Source organism: Silene latifolia, chromosome 11 (genome assembly GCF_048544455.1).
Source record: "Silene latifolia isolate original U9 population chromosome 11, ASM4854445v1, whole genome shotgun sequence".
Taxonomy (NCBI): domain Eukaryota; kingdom Viridiplantae; phylum Streptophyta; class Magnoliopsida; order Caryophyllales; family Caryophyllaceae; genus Silene; species Silene latifolia.
Window position 1 is genome coordinate 144,398,279 of NC_133536.1, and position 16,325 is coordinate 144,414,603.

Below are 16,325 nucleotides of genomic sequence, written 5' to 3' on the forward strand. Positions count from 1 at the left end.
TCCGTTCCATTAGTTTGTTTTGAGTTTACTCGAGGGCGAGTAAAGGTTTGGTTTGGGGAGATTTGATACGTGCCTAATGTATAGTCTTTTTGGCCTATTTCAGCACGTATTTCTATGCATTTATATACTGTTTTTATAGTATTTTGCCCCGAATTGGCTACTTTGGTGTATTTCGTCCTTTTTGTAGGAATGATCGCAAAAGTAGCGGAACCATACCTCTTTTTGTCCCTTCTGCATGCATTTAGAGGAGACGGGATTATCCCAGAGTGAGATGTTGCACTTAGAAGTGTCGTTACACGCATTACGAGGTACTTGAGTGAAGACGTAAGCTGAATTGAAGATCCAAGTGGTCTATCGAGCTGTTTGGAGGACGATCGAAGGGTTCCTAGGCTTCCTGAGGCTCGATCGAGAGGTTCCTTCCTCGATCGAGTGAGCTGCACATGATCCAAGCCTCGATCGAGTGACCTGTTGGTCGATCGAGGACTTTCTGTTGAGACATTGGTCGATTGAGTGGTTTTGCCTACTCGATCGAGAGAATTTCAACTTCGTGGGCTTAATCAGTCCATGTTTTATTTCCGCATAAACACTTAGGGATTTTTGCTATATAACCTATGTTTACTAGGTTAATTAGGATTTTTTTTTTTTACTGATCTTTTTATCTACTACTCACTGTTACTTCCTACGTTACTCTTGCATCTTCGACTGCTACTCTCGTTTTCGGATTTCTTCATTGGATTACGAGTTCTTTACGCCGGAGTTTGCTTGGATTGTAATTCTCTCTTCCCTTATTAATAATTAACTTTTCGTTGCATTAATTTCTTGTCGCTCTTATTTATTCTTCTGCCCTAGTTTTATTATTATTGCGCTTTATTATTATTCCATTATGTCTTCTGCTGGAATCTTGTCTGCTGTTAGATTAATTATGAATATGAGTAGCTAAACCCCTTCATGTTGGGATTAGGGGATCTGCGGTAGAATAATGACGACGTAGTGAATGAATTAGACGAATTGACTAAGAGACTCTGTCACTATAGCAATATAACTGTAATTCTCGACCTAGTTGAGTGCACGCTTCTATGTCACCCATTAATCTGGCTACAATTAATCCTGGATCGAAAGATTGGACTAAATAGGCCTGCTATAAACAGTAGACTACCCTAATGAGGACGAAAGTTAAGTTAGTGGTATTTTAGGGTGGGAAGTGGACCGAAATGACCTTCTAATATCCGTCTCACATTAGTTAAATCGAGTCTTTTACTGCTAAGTCGTTGTACTACCGTAGTGAACCGAGTTCCCGACATGTCCCTCTCTTATTGATAGTTTAAAATCGTTTTATTGCTTTTACTGCTCTCCGCTCTTTTTCTCTTTCCTTTCAACTCCGTAGTTTAGAAACCAAAAATTCAATCAACCCCCATTGTTACCGTAGGATTAGAATAGACAGCTGTAGTTGCATTACCTCCCTGAGGATTCGATACTCGACTGCCTCTACTACATTTTTAGTTGAGACCGTTAGGTTTTATTTTTGACAGGTACGCGACAGACGTGTCATAACCCACTAACAACCACGACATATACCCACGCAACACTCCAAACCCACAACCCCATACACGGTTGTATCTCGTGTACCCCAACCCTTACATTCACCATACACGACACCACCGACCACCTAGCACCACCACACAACCCTCCACCTCCTAGCCCGCACCACGATGACCCCCGACAACCTCCTACTGCCATCCCAACCATCCCCTAAAGCTTCCAAATTTCACGCCCTAGCCACGCCAACCACAAACACAATTTACCGAAAACCCGTCTTAAACATACACCGCGTGTAAAACACCTCACCAACATCACCACAGCCACCACTACCACCTCTGGCCACCACCGTTGACACCTATGTCCCATGGTGACTCCGGTGGTGGTCCCCATCCCCGGTATAGTCGATGTGCGGCCACGAAATTCGTCTTAAAATAGCCACCACGCACGAACCCGTCCCCTGTTCTTCCCCTGTTTTCGCCACCAACGACACCAACCACCACCACCACCCTACCGACACCCCCCACCGTGGTCGACCCAACCCCCTGAAACCAACCCACCATAACCCAGGTCAACACAAGATCGTTTAAGGGTTCGAATAAACCCATACAGACCCACGACCAATCCCGCAACAACCACGGCTAACACCCAATTCACCACCCCCTGGTTTCACGACGGTGGTCAAAGATAGGTCAGACGAGATTATGGTGGTCCCTAGTCCAGCTATGGTCAAGGTCGGGTCTCAAAACAAATGAGGTAAGGGGTAAAACCGTGTAAGATTCACAAGGCAAACAACACAAACAACCACGTAAAACCCAAAGAACAACCCCTCCCCCGCCGGGTCAATGGTGGTCACACGGAGGTCCAGTTAAATCCCTGGTGGTCCACGTCCAAGGTCACGGTCCTAGCTAGTCTAGAGGCGGTCTAAATTACGAGTTATATAAGTTATAAAATCAATACATTAAATTGTGAGACGGTCTTACCTTTTATCGCTAATTGCCTCTTCCGTCTTCTAAATCTCCTTTCTCTTCTTTTATGACTTACTTTTCAGATTTATTAAGTATTTATAGTCTAGGTTTGGGAGTATATGAGGCCAATTAGGAAATTATTGCCTTTTCCAATTATTATTAGAAATTACCAAATTATTATAATATTTATTATCTTATTATTAAATCCCGCTTTAAATCCCGACTACTCTCATACCAGGCCTAATATAATCAGCCCATTTATTCACAACACACGGCCCAAGACTTATTACTAGCTAAACCCAATTCCCGGCTTGCTTATTTATTTATTATTTAATTAACGTCTTTCTCGCAACTATTATTAGAAACCTCATTAATTATTATTAAATTACATAAATTATTCTCATTAATTATTATTAAATTTCGGGGTATTACAGTCTTCCCCCCTTAAAATGAACTTCGTCCCGAAGTTCGCCCATAACTACTAAAAAAAACATTTATAAACATTTGCACAACTGAGTCTCATTCCAATTATGATCATTGCAACATAATTAACTTTCTTAATCATTAGCAAACCATATTGTACTTATCAAAATGTATCACAAAACCAATTCAAAACATGAAAATGTATCACAAAATAAATTTAAAACATTAGGTGTCACATGGTGAAAGTGTTGGAACATGGTAGTATATGAAAGGTGGATTTTGAATTCGCATAAGATAGATATTGAGCATGAAGTATGTTGAGCATGTTACCTATTTAATACGATATGAGCATGATGATGTTAATGTTTGGTTTGTTGGTAGTAACATGTAATTAAGGGTATACGTCTATATATATATGAATGTTATGTTTAATTTTCATGTGAGTATGATAAGAGTTCAATTATGTACCACTTTCTTGAAGTATTGAGTTGTTGTTGTTGCCTTATGCATGTTCAAATTGTTTTGGTTTAGAAAACTTGATTTGTATGAAGATCGTGTTAGATTCATTAATCTCATTAATTTACATATTCATATATGAATTAATTTATTTAGTCATAAAATAAAGACAAGATCTTATGCATGCAAACTTTAATAAAAGAGATGGAAAAATCTATTTCTCACCATCTTATTTTCGGCCATTTGGGCACCAACAAGATCTCCTTCTTGTTAGTTCTTGAGCTTTCCTTATAATGGATGAACAAGGTTCAAATTAGAACCTCTCCCAAAAGCATATACCCAAGGTGTTACTCTTAATAATTAATAATATTATGAAGTAGTAATATTATTAATCTAGCTTAAAATTGACCCAAAATATTTATTTTGTTCTCCTCTATTTCGGTTAAGAGGAGAGGAATTTGTGGGCTTTTGTTTCTCTAGAATTTTCACAAAAGTAGAGAGTAATCTCATTTTCTTACACTAGAAAAATATGATGAAGTAGTGAATGAATAATTAGAGGAAAAAACCCTTTATTCACTCATGCAAAAACCGGTTGGTAAGGAGAGGAGAGGAGCCAATGCATGAGCTTGTTTTCTTCCCAAGAATAAATAGGCATGCAAGGCTAAGAGTAGGGTTTAATAATTATGTTTCCAATTAAAATAAACAACACAATATAAACTCTCATACTCCCTCCATTTTCGGCACACTTAGGATAAAATGGGTAGTCCATTTTATTTTGTCATTTGTCAATTGTGACATATGTGACATGTTACTTGACATGTGAAATTGTAATGTATTTTTAACATATTAAAAATCAACATACTCATAAAATATGTCATATACAAAATCGACTAGTAATTCGTAATTACTTGTACCAAAACGGTTTATCAAATTATAAATTACAACGTCTTGTATTTATAATAAATTATTCATTCAATTTCAATTTCAATTGTTTCGTAAACAATATTTTAATCTAAGTAATAAAACAATTCAATTACTTAGACCGTATCTCATTTAAACAAATTACAATAAGACACGTTAACTTTACTCACAAAATCATCCGTCAATTTTAAGCAATTTAATTAACTCGTATCGGCATACGATTAATTAAATAATCAATTAAGAGTATTTCCCTATATGTATGACCTAAGGGGATCAACTGATCACCACCGTCGCACGACAGTAATGTCAAACTCTAGTCAGCCAATCATTACCGATATGTGTGGACCAGTTGACTATAAAATATTACATCCCACATGTATTCTTAAAATGAGATTTAAACATGTGATCATTATGATCGACAGTTGTGATCGCATTATTGTCGGAGGACACTTATTCCAACAATCTCCCACTTGTCCTCGACAAGTGTGCGTCACCAATTCTCTTGTCCTATTACTATCTCCCACTCAATGCAAGGTGTCTTTCAGGTCGTACTTGCAAGTGATCATATCGAGAGCGGTTTCCTCGATACGGAGAATAACTGATTGACCGGAGTTATCTACCATAAATACCTTCCGAGCGTGGCCACGCATTTCCAGTTCATTACTCCTCGAGTGGCCCTGAGATATTGTTTTAACCCTGACAAGGGGGTGGACAATTCCTATCGCACTATTCCCTTCGACTAGCCACAACCATCATAACCCAAAATATGCCCATTTGACCCCATTTACGAAGGTCGCAGTAACATAAATCAAAGTTAATCTGTGAAACTGTGCCACCTCTGGCGAATAGTCTTTAGTCAAAAGAATCGACTCATTAGAATACTATAGTAGATCTCGCCACGACCAGGCTATATAAATTTGCCAGAACTCTATAAGCGGTCATAAGGCCCGACAAAGTGTTCCTAACAGTCTGCCTATGTGATCGACTAGTCATCTCACATGACTCTATGGCACTTGAACTTGCCATCAATCGCATCACACTCTAGTCACTTCGAGACGTCACCTCATACAAGTGACTATGGGCAAATACCATGTTAATCCGGGTTCACTTTAACGGGGTTCAATATTGTCTCTACAACCCGTTTGGATGTAACAAAGTATAAAAGGAGTTTTTAGATTTTAAAAAACTCGAACGACAAATGTGATGATCACATATGAATAGTCAATACCTGATTACTACTTCATATTTTTATAATCCATTTTCATCTTATATGTAGTTGTTCATCTCAATGCAATTGAAATGACATATGACATGACTCATCATGTTAAGCCTATGAGAAAGCTTTGGTTAGTAGGTTTTATCAACTTCTTGTACCTTACTCAACCTTACTACATACTCGCTTTCCTTTGTAATGTATACATTTGCATTACAAAACTTTCTGAGTACATGTCTATATCCAATATAGACATAAGCTCTCTAGCCTTAGAATAGCTCCCACTGTTTTCACAGTGTGCAGGACTCATCCTTCTTGCACATTTCATGATTGCAAGTGTACTCAATTTCCGTTGTAAATATCTCTCATTGTTCTTTATTGCCTAAAACGATTCTAGCAAATCTCTTTCTTAAATAACATAGCCACAATGGTTCCTTAACCATCTTCACGTGTTTTGAATATGGTTTTTGTCCGAAACCTTATACAATCTCAACAGTCATTAGTGTAAGCCCTTACACAAATTAGTGAATTGCATCAAAACACTTAACTTTGCATCTTTAATGCTTCTTCAAGCACTTAAGAATAATCAATATGGCTATTTGGTAACTATTACTTAAATTCGATTCGAAACAATTCATCATACTCAAAGTATATGAAGTGTTATACATCATTACTTATTTAATTGATCCGGCAGCGGAAGCAAATGGAATCAATCAAATATGTTCAACTTGATTGAACTAGTCATGAATCTTATCAACATAAGACTTCTTATTTGACGCTAATATCATGTGGATTTATCTCCATAAATCCGGATATTAAAGATGTATTAAATATCTCCAAGTCTTAAATCATTCCCAATGATCAATATGTCATCCACATATTAGAGTAATTAAAATTACCGTAACTCCCACTAATCTTTATGTATAAACACAACTTCTAGACCTATCGAGAAAAGTTTTATAACATGATCAAAACATTGATTCCAACTCATTGATGTCCTACTTAAGACCCTCTCTTAAGTTTCACATTATCTTAGGATGGCAAGAATTTACAAAACTCAAGACATGTATTGAATACATTCCTTCTAATTGAAGAAGTGGGTTTTAGATTCACTCGCTATAAATATCTCATAATGAAACACAATCCCTAAGAAGATCCAAATAGACTTAAGCATTTCAACTAGTGCAAAGCCCTTTGCTACCAATCAAGCTTTGATATCTAACAATTCACTTGGAATTTATTTCGGATTTTCATGGCTCTAAGCCTTATATTGAGTTGTGACTTAAACACTCTTATGTAAGTCATATGTTCATTACTTTCCAGAAGTAATCAACTTGAATCAAACAATTTCTTTGTAAGTTGCAAGCTCTTTAATTTCTAAAAGTAACACTAATTCATCATCTTCAACAAGTGATGACTTTGACCTCCTAGGTTTTGAAGAAACAACGTCTTACACAAAACGTCTCATGTAGCCAAGAAAGACCAGTTTCTTGCGACATAACATTCTTTGTGGCTCTTGAATAATTTCTCCCACTTTGTCTTCTAGAAATAAACTTGTATTCTAGAAAGGCAGCTTCACGAGCCACAAACCCGTTGTACTCGTGATTATAGTAAGGAAAAATGAGCATTTGTTTCTTTTGAAAACTTACAAACATGGTACCCTACCATTTCATATCTCATATGATTCGTTTTAGATTTAGTGGAAAAATAATTTAGACAAAATGATAAAATCCCCAAAAGGATCAAGTAACTCAAAGTAACTTGATTGAAGTCCAAACCATATCGAATAGCGTTTGATTTCTTTATTCAACCACACATTATCCCATAATGCGTGCTAAGAGAGATTAATTTGTGATACTATATTACATTTCCTTTGACTTATATCAAAGTCTTCACTTTGATAATCCCATCACGACTAAATCGGGATTCTTTGAACTCTTTGAGCTTCTTCAAGGATTTCTCTATTTACCTTATTAAGTGAACACATTAGCGTTTAACTTAAATCGTTGGTAAAAGAAAATGATCAACCTATTCTGAATCAATGATTTACAACCTCGATCTCTTTTTCAACCAAAAGACACGAGACATCTTGCTTCGAATACAAGATACACATATACCATAAGATTAACAATCTAATGGTTCTAAGAGTACTCGCTAACTCTTTGCGTTCATCATTCCAGAATTTAAGGTTTGATCTTGGGTTACCAATTTGAGTCTTGCATAATCTACATGATGTATCATTCTAGTTTGGTTTAGAATATATTCACCTTGATAATGGGCTAGCCATACATCAAATCATGGTGTATAGGGTCACAAAAGTGAAACCTCTTTTGTATCTTAACAAGTTTATATTCTTATTTAGAATTTATTCACTTAATAGTCATAATTAATGTAACACCCCGTAAATTTGAAGACCTTTATTATATTTTAAAAGTAATATTTTAATCTATTTTAATTTAATATTAATTTATTTAAAATAAAATTTATTTGATAAAATATAATCTTATTTTATTTTGAAAAAATGTAATTATTTTTGATAGTTTAGAAATGTTTAAAAGTGATTTAAACTATATTTAAACCTTTTCCTTTAATAAAATAGATTTCGGATAAAAGTCGTAAAATTGGGATTTTCCCATTTCTTACGGTCGTCGGGTAAACGAGTTTGGATATTGGGCATATGAGTATTTAATCTTTTAGTAAAATCGTGTTTAAGAACTTTAATTTTCTCGGAAATCGCGTTCGACGAATATTTCTAATTTCCGTCGAAACGAACCAAAACGTAAACAATTGAAACTCACCCAAACACCCTACCCCAAACCATGCACCCTCCATCCTCAATGGGTCTCCTCTTCATCTTTCATTTCCTCAATTCTCATTCTCTCTCTTCCTTTCACCAAACACCAAATTCATCTAAAAAAAAAATCCTCTTTACAATCCCTAAATCCTTCATTCCTCCACCAATTTGCATAAAAATTATATATTTGGAATCCTCTTTTCATCCTTCATCTACTAGTAAGCTTTATTTTCATTTCCCCCAATTTTTGTTTAAGACACTTTTTTTTAGGGTTTCGAATTTAAGCTTAATAATTGTGTTTTTGTTGTTCTTATAGGTGAAGAATTTGAAGATGAGTTAGATGACTCATATGTTGTTGAAGATGAAGAGTAATTTTGGGTTTTAGAAGCTTTCTCAAGTTATTACTTGTCTCTTTGCTAGCTTAAGGTAACTATTCCGAGTTACTCGACGAATTAATGTCACATTAGTAGTTGTATTTGTTGTTGTTTGAGACGATCTTGTTGATAAATGAATGAATGGAGTAAGATGAGTATGCTTATGTTTAATTTATGTTACCCATTTGTATATTATTGTTTGGAACAAATTTGGATGAGGAATTATGTGTTGTGACAAGTCCGTGTTTTGGCTGGACGCGTCAGTACTAGACCGAGACGGTTTCCAATGTTTCCAAAAATATGACAGATTGAACGGCGTCGAAAAATTAGGTGGTTTAGCCACTTGAATGACTCAATTCGGAGTCCGTATGAGTAAATGGCGTCGTTTTATCGATTAAAATTTATAGAAAAGTTTACCCTTGTGTGAGACGGTTATTTATGCTATTTTATTATCCGAGAATTTTGTGGAATTAGTTATTTTGTAAGTTGGAATATATTTTCTTATGTTGATAGTCTTTCACATGATAGAAATTGGAAATGACATGAGAATGATATTGTGATGAATTTTGTGATTTGGGCCAAGTAGGCCAAGACTCTGAGCTGGGCCAGATTGACCGAACGAGTTTGGTCAAACTAGGTTTAAACCGGTCAGCCTCGATTTGACCGATGACCCATCGCGGGACTCGGGTCGAGGGTTTGTCTTTGAGGTGAGATTGGTTGTTATTGGATGTTTTATGTTATGCCTTGATATTTGTAATTATCATTTCACATGTTGGTTGTTGGATGCTTTGGATGCCTTATGCTTGAGTCTTGTTGCCTCTTTGCCATTTTAGCTTGTTCTCATGGATTATGGTACTGTTGGTTAGCTGGAATTTGGATTATTATTGATATTGGAGATATTGTTGGATTGTCAGCTGAATATGCTCTTGCGTAGCCTTTCATATGCTAGGGTGTGTATGATCATTTTTGTGTGCAAGTTTGGACTCTTTGCCCCTCTTATGGTTAAGTGGGTGTCCTACTTGTCTTGTGTGGTGTTGGTATCTTATACCATCGTCATAGATAGGCCATTATAGTCTTTGACGAGTGTATGTTCACAGCTTAATAGCCTTTGTGTCTTAGCTTGGTGGGTTTATATCTGTAACACTACGGATTTTATAAGCTAAGTACTCGACCGAGTAGAGCCTACTCGGCCGAGTAGTGTCAGGAGTGTAGTTTGTATGGGTTCTGCTGAGGAATACTCGGCCGAGTATGGTGAATACTCGACCGAGTAGAGGATACTCGGCCGAGTATACACCTTACTCGACCGAGTATCCGGCCTGACGGGTATTATTTCCGCGATTTTGGTTATAATGATTAGAGGTTATATATCATCGTTCGTCAGTTTCTAAAATCATTTCTCCCCAAAATCATAAACTACGTTCATTATCCTCTAATCATCTTCATCAATTCCAAGTCAAAGGTTGTCGATTGTGGGTTCTAGCATCTCATTCCGTGTCAATCGCCGTAGTAAGTGTCTTATACTTGTTCATCTATTGTCATTCTTATAAGTTAACAAACCCTAATTTGGTTAATTTGGGGATTTAGGGTTTTGGTCATCATATGTCGTTGATTGTTGATTATCGCTGTTGTAGGTGATGATGTGTTACTAGTTGTGCATTTGTATGATTGATTGCAGCGTAGCGGATTGCGAAAAGGTAGGGTTTCTCCTACTCGATCTTAATTAATTGATTGAGATTGCATATGTTTTATAATTGTTGTTATCTCTGTGATCATCGGAGGTTGGGTGTTGGGGTGACGGTATTGGTGTGGTTGTCTTTGTGACGATTGTGGTGTTGTGACAAATTGTGATGCTTGTGTGTGTGATTGTGGTGGAGTCACTTGCGGGAGTGGCTTCACACCCTAGTTCGCCCTCCGTGGAACCCGTCACGGGAGGGGATGTGCACATTAAGGGACAGGGGATTGTTAGTCGCTCGTTGATGAGCCGGACTAGGTGGGGATGGGTGCGGTCACCCATCGGCGGCGAGGATTACCTGTTGCGATGGGTAATGGCGGGGCTACACACTTCGGTGTGTAGTCGGTTCTTGTGTGAGATCGATGATCAGCCGGTTGTATTGTTGTTGTCTTATATTGATTGAGTAGTACTCGACCCCGTCTTTGTTGTTTTGTAAAACCTGCGGTGATCCATTCGGGGATGGTGAGCAGATTGTGACAGGTAATGCAGATGTTTAGCTATGGGACAGTCGTGGGGAGTCATCACGTCAAGTTTAGCTTCCGTTGTTATGAGTTTAGATGTCTTGGATTTCATTTGTATTGAGACCTTGTACGTTTATTTTGAGTTGGTCTGAGATAATGTAATCTTTAACTTTTATACTTTAATAAATGTTGTTTGGAATTTGTAACTTTGATATACTAACCTCGGGAAACCGAGATGGTAACAGCCTTTCATGCTAGGGTAGTCCTTGGTAAGGTACCTTGGTATGAGGGGGTGTTATAAAGTGGTATCAGAGCCGACGATTCCGGCACCTAAAACTAATGAACTCAATGAACTTAGGGAGTCTAAATAAAATGAACTCGGGGAGAGTTGTTTGGAGCTACCGCAAAGACTTGGGAGACGTCCCAGAGTCGCACTAAGGCCCTTACGATCTCAAACCGGTCACATGGGGGGAAACTGTTGTATGTTTGAGTTATGTGTGTTTGATATCTATAGTTTGAATCTTGTGCATGGTTGGATTAAATGATGAAAGAAGTGGAATGTGATAGTTGTTGAAAGATGCATCGAGGATTGTTGATGTTAAACTTTGAGCATGAATATGTTGGCATGTTAAGTGTTGGAACATGGTAAAATATGAAAAGTGAATTGTGAAATTGTATCTGGTTGATATTGAGCATGAAGAATGTGATCATGTTACCTGTTTAATACAATGTTGAACATGAAGTATGGTAGTGGTACATGTGCATATGAACATGATGATTTTAATGCTTGATTGTTGGTAGAAGCATGTGATTAAGGTCATGTGCTATATATGTGAATGTCGTGTTTAATTTTCATGTGAGTATGATAAGAGTTCACTTGTGTACTGGTTTCTTGGAGTTTTGAGTTGTTGTTGTTGCTTTATGCATGTTCAAATTGTTTTGGTTTAGGAAATTTGATTGGTATGAAGATCGATTACAGAAGGGTTGTCTTAAAACTGTCATAAGTCGAGTTCTAGAAAAGATATTGTTTTGATTCCAAGTTGTGGTGTTAGCTTGTCCTCTTACGATTCTAACGATAGGTCACACGCCCAAAATGACCAAGTAACGAGTGAGATATGATTGTTTTACGAAAACTGGACGGTGCTGAGAACTGCGCCGATACTCGACCGAGTAGTCCCTACTCGGCCGAGTATCTTTTATACTCGACCGAGTATCTTTTATACTCGACCGAGTATTCCATATTCGGCCGAGTAATCTCTCTGTGATAATTTTGTTTAGCGTCTGGAGTCGTGAACTCGGCCGAGTAGTCTCATACTCGACCGAGTAAGGTCTACTCGGCCGAGTATTCCCAATACTCGACCGAGTAATCCTTCTGCGACAATTGAGTTTGCTTCTGAGTTGAAAACTCGACCGAGTAATATAGTTACTCGACCGAGTACCTTGTACTCGACCTAGTATGTTATGTACTCGACTGAGTACCTCACTGGGCGGCCACTTTGAGTCGGTGGCTATGTTCTTACTTTTGTTTTGAGTCGGTGACTATGTTTTTACTTTTGTTTTGAGCCGGTGGCTATGTTTTTCATTGTTTTGAGTCGTAGGGTATATACACATGTATGTTTTGAGTCTTAACGCCTTCTTTCATATGTGAGACGGTCTTGATACGTAAGTTACCGGAAGTTATGACATGGAGAATGACGGCTTATGAGGGACATGTGTTGGGTAAGGAAGACATGTGTTAAAGTGGTTGTGAAGGATAGTGGAACAAGAAAAGGGAAGAATGATGAGCTAATCGAGGTAAAGAGCATGTTTTGTGAGATATGATGAGTGATATAGTCGTGCGTTGAATAGTATAAAAGTAAGTGTATATGGGCAAGGGTGATGAGTGTAAAGAAGCATGAGAATGAAAGATTGAGATAAGGGATACGAATAGTGGCATATTTGGATGTGTAAGGATTTATGGAGGAAGACAGCTAGGATAGGGTTGCTTAAGGATATATGTAATGGAAGGTTGTTGTAAGAAGATAGGAAAGAGAGGTATATAGTGAACTTAAAGGAAGTTATGTCGCGATGTGGATTTGTAGATAGTGGCTAAGTTTGGGAAGTTGGAATATCAAGGGGTGAGCCTAGTGTGTAATTCTTTGGACAAACGGTATGAAGTGAATTTTTGTTTCTGGAGATACGAAAGGGAGATACGACTAATTGAAGAGTAACTGTTAGTCTGTGGACTTGATGGTGACAAGGGAAGTGAGAAGAAAGATAAGAGAGGATAAATGATAAGAAGAATGATAAGATATTGATATGAATTAAGGGAATTAGAGTTGTGGAGCTATGGAAAAATAAACAAATTAGTAAAGAGTTAGGTAGGAAGAGAAAGGAGATGAATTATTAATTGGTATTATTGAGTAAAAAGGGAGAAATAAGGATGGAAGTAAGTTGAGAAAATGTTGACCGGAGTTAATGAGCATGAAGGTAAGAAATTATGGAAATGTACGATAGTCTCACTAGAGGGCGTGAGTTAATGATTATATAAGAGAGTAGGACGACATGTTAGCCGTGAGTTTCGAGGTATTAAGGGAATAAGGAGCTTGTAGAGTGTTTGCACGATCTGAGATTTTGGTGGAGAGTTAGGTAACGATATGATAAAGGATAGAATTGGGAATAGTGTTGAGGTAAATCTTGTTGATGGATTGGATGTTCGTTATTTGGGATGATAACCAAAGAGAGAAAACGGATTGTGATATTAAGAAGTGATAGTAAGAGAGTAGTCACATGAAGGATGTGGATGCCATAGTATTGTCACTAGTAGTTGAGGATGATGTTACATTAGGGAAGCTAGTTGATCTAATGAGGTTGATTTTGTAGAGACCAGATAGATATGTATGGTTGTGAGAGAGTATAAGATGTGGTTATATGAGGCGGTTGTTAGTAGTTGAGTATTAATGGTATGGTTACATTTGGCAGGGGGTGATGGTTATGCGGATGGGAGAATATGTTATGAGGGGTGTACGAGTTAAGCTTGGGTGAGAGGTAACTTTTAACAGGTGGTAACTTACGTTATCAGGGTTGGCTAGTTGGATGTGATTATGGGTCTATGATGTGTATAAATGTTTGTGTGAGGTTCTGACCTCACGAGAAGCGGTATGGTGTGATAGTCATAAAGTTGTTATATGAATGTTTGTGATATATGTTGTGTACGCCAATCTAATGGAATGAGGTTAAAAAGGTAATAATTTGATTGATCTGGCATGGATAGTTAAAATCGTAGGTGTATTGATGATACATGTATATTCCGTGAAAAGGTATGGATGATATTCATGAGATTCTTGTATGTTTATTCCGTATAAAATGTTGTGTTATGGTCGAGTAAAGCAGTTTTGAGTAAGTTCTTTTGTCCGGAGAGTTATACTGAGTCAGTGTTTGTGGGAATTATATGTGGGCGTGATGTTTATCGATGTGGTTGTTGTGCATCGGGTGGTGATCCGGGCACGGTACTTACTCTTGTGATGCGGGTATTTTCGCATCGCTTTGGTGGTCAGTCTGGCTGTTGGTGGCGGTGTTGCGATGCCGTCACCGGTTGTGTGGAGTAGGTGAGATGACTATGATACGAGTTTTCGAAAGTGCATACCAGTTAAACATAGATTGTTGTTTTGTTTGTTGCTGTTCCTTGTGAGTTTTGGTTGAACATAAAGACTGTTGTTTTTGTTTGTTGATGTTTCTTACCAGTTTCAGTTTTGGGAATGAGGGTAGAATATGATATGAAAGAGAGTTGTATATGTTTCCGTTGTTATCATGGTATAGTGATATTCTGTTGATGGGACACAGTTGTGATAGGTTGTTACAGTAATTTTTATCTTGTTCTAGATGAGGCATTGGTAGACAGGGTAATGGCAAGTGATTCGTAGAACATGTGTGGTAATGATCTGATATATGCAGGTGGTTCATAATCCTTTGTTGAGACAGTGAGTGTAGGGTGTTGGGTAATTAGTGTCGTGTTAAGTTATGTATGAGTCTTGCGGTAATGAAAGAAAGGAACTTGAGGATATAGTATGAGTGTACGTAACAAGTGTGGATCGTGAGTTATGCTTTCGGCGATAAGAGTTTTATATAGCTTATATCGAGAGGTATGTCGTGTTGCGGTAATGTTGAAGAGTTAGAGTGTTTGTTATGATCAGGATTGTGTGGTATTGGTTAGATGGAGTGCAGAATGAGTTGAAGTATGAGAACTGTTTAAGTAAGAGAGCCTTGGATATAGGAATATTAAGTGTTTAGATTATAGGCGGGTATCTTTCACATGTGGTGGTGATGAAGATAATGAGAGGTATAGCTAAGGATCTAGTATTAGTGAGTTACGGGGACGTAACATATGTCTTAAGAGGAGTAGGATGCGGCAAAGAGAGTTGTGAGGGTTGTGCATGTCGTAATATTATTGGACGTAGAGTGTAGTGTAGCATAAGGAATGGATGGGTACATATAGTGTTTGATAGTGTTAAAAGGCCATGGCTGTGCTTCTAGTAGTTCGATGTTTAGGAGTGTGAGAATTTTTCGATAGTGTTGATAAAAGTGGATGATGATATTTATGAGTTCGAGAGTTTTGGCAGCTGGATGATGATGTTGATGAGTGTGAGTAAACTTCGAGGACGAAGTTCCTTTTTAAGAGTGGTAGAATGTAACATTCCGTTTTGATGGTTGATCTTCTTTTGTGGATTGTCTTGGTATTGAGTGCTATTGAGTGTTATGGAAGTGAGACAAGATTGGAAACATTATTTTGTGGTTATTCGATAATGTTATGGAGTCAATATCGAGAGGATATGTTATTTAGTAAGCGTGGTTAGTGGAGCTGGTGTTAGGTGTCCATGTTTTATAGGTTGGGTTGGAACTTCGGGGACGAAGTTCTTTTTAAGGGGGGAAGATTGTAACACTACGGATTTTATAAGCTAAGTACTCGACCGAGTAGAGCCTACTCGGCCGAGTAGTGTCAGGAGTGTAGTTTGTTTGGGTTCTGCTGAGGAATACTCGGCCGAGTATGGTGAATACTCGACCGAGTAGAGGATACTCGGCCGAGTATACACCTTACTCGACCGAGTATCCGGCCTGACGAATATTATTTCCGCGATTTTGGTTATAATGATTAGAGGTTATATATCATCGTTCGTCAGTTTCTAAAATCATTTCTCCCCAAAATCATAAACTACGTTCATTATCCTCTAATCATCTTCATCAATTCCAAGTCAAAGGTTGTCGATTGTGGGTTCTAGCATCTCATTCCGTGTCAATCGCCGTAGTAAGTGTCTTATACTTGTTCATCTATTGTCATTCTTATAAGTTAACAAACCCTAATTTGGTTAATTTGGGGATTTAGGGTTTTGGTCATCATATGTTGTTGATTGTTGATTATCTTTGTTGTAGGTGATGATGTGTTACTAGTTGTGCATTTGTATGATTGATTG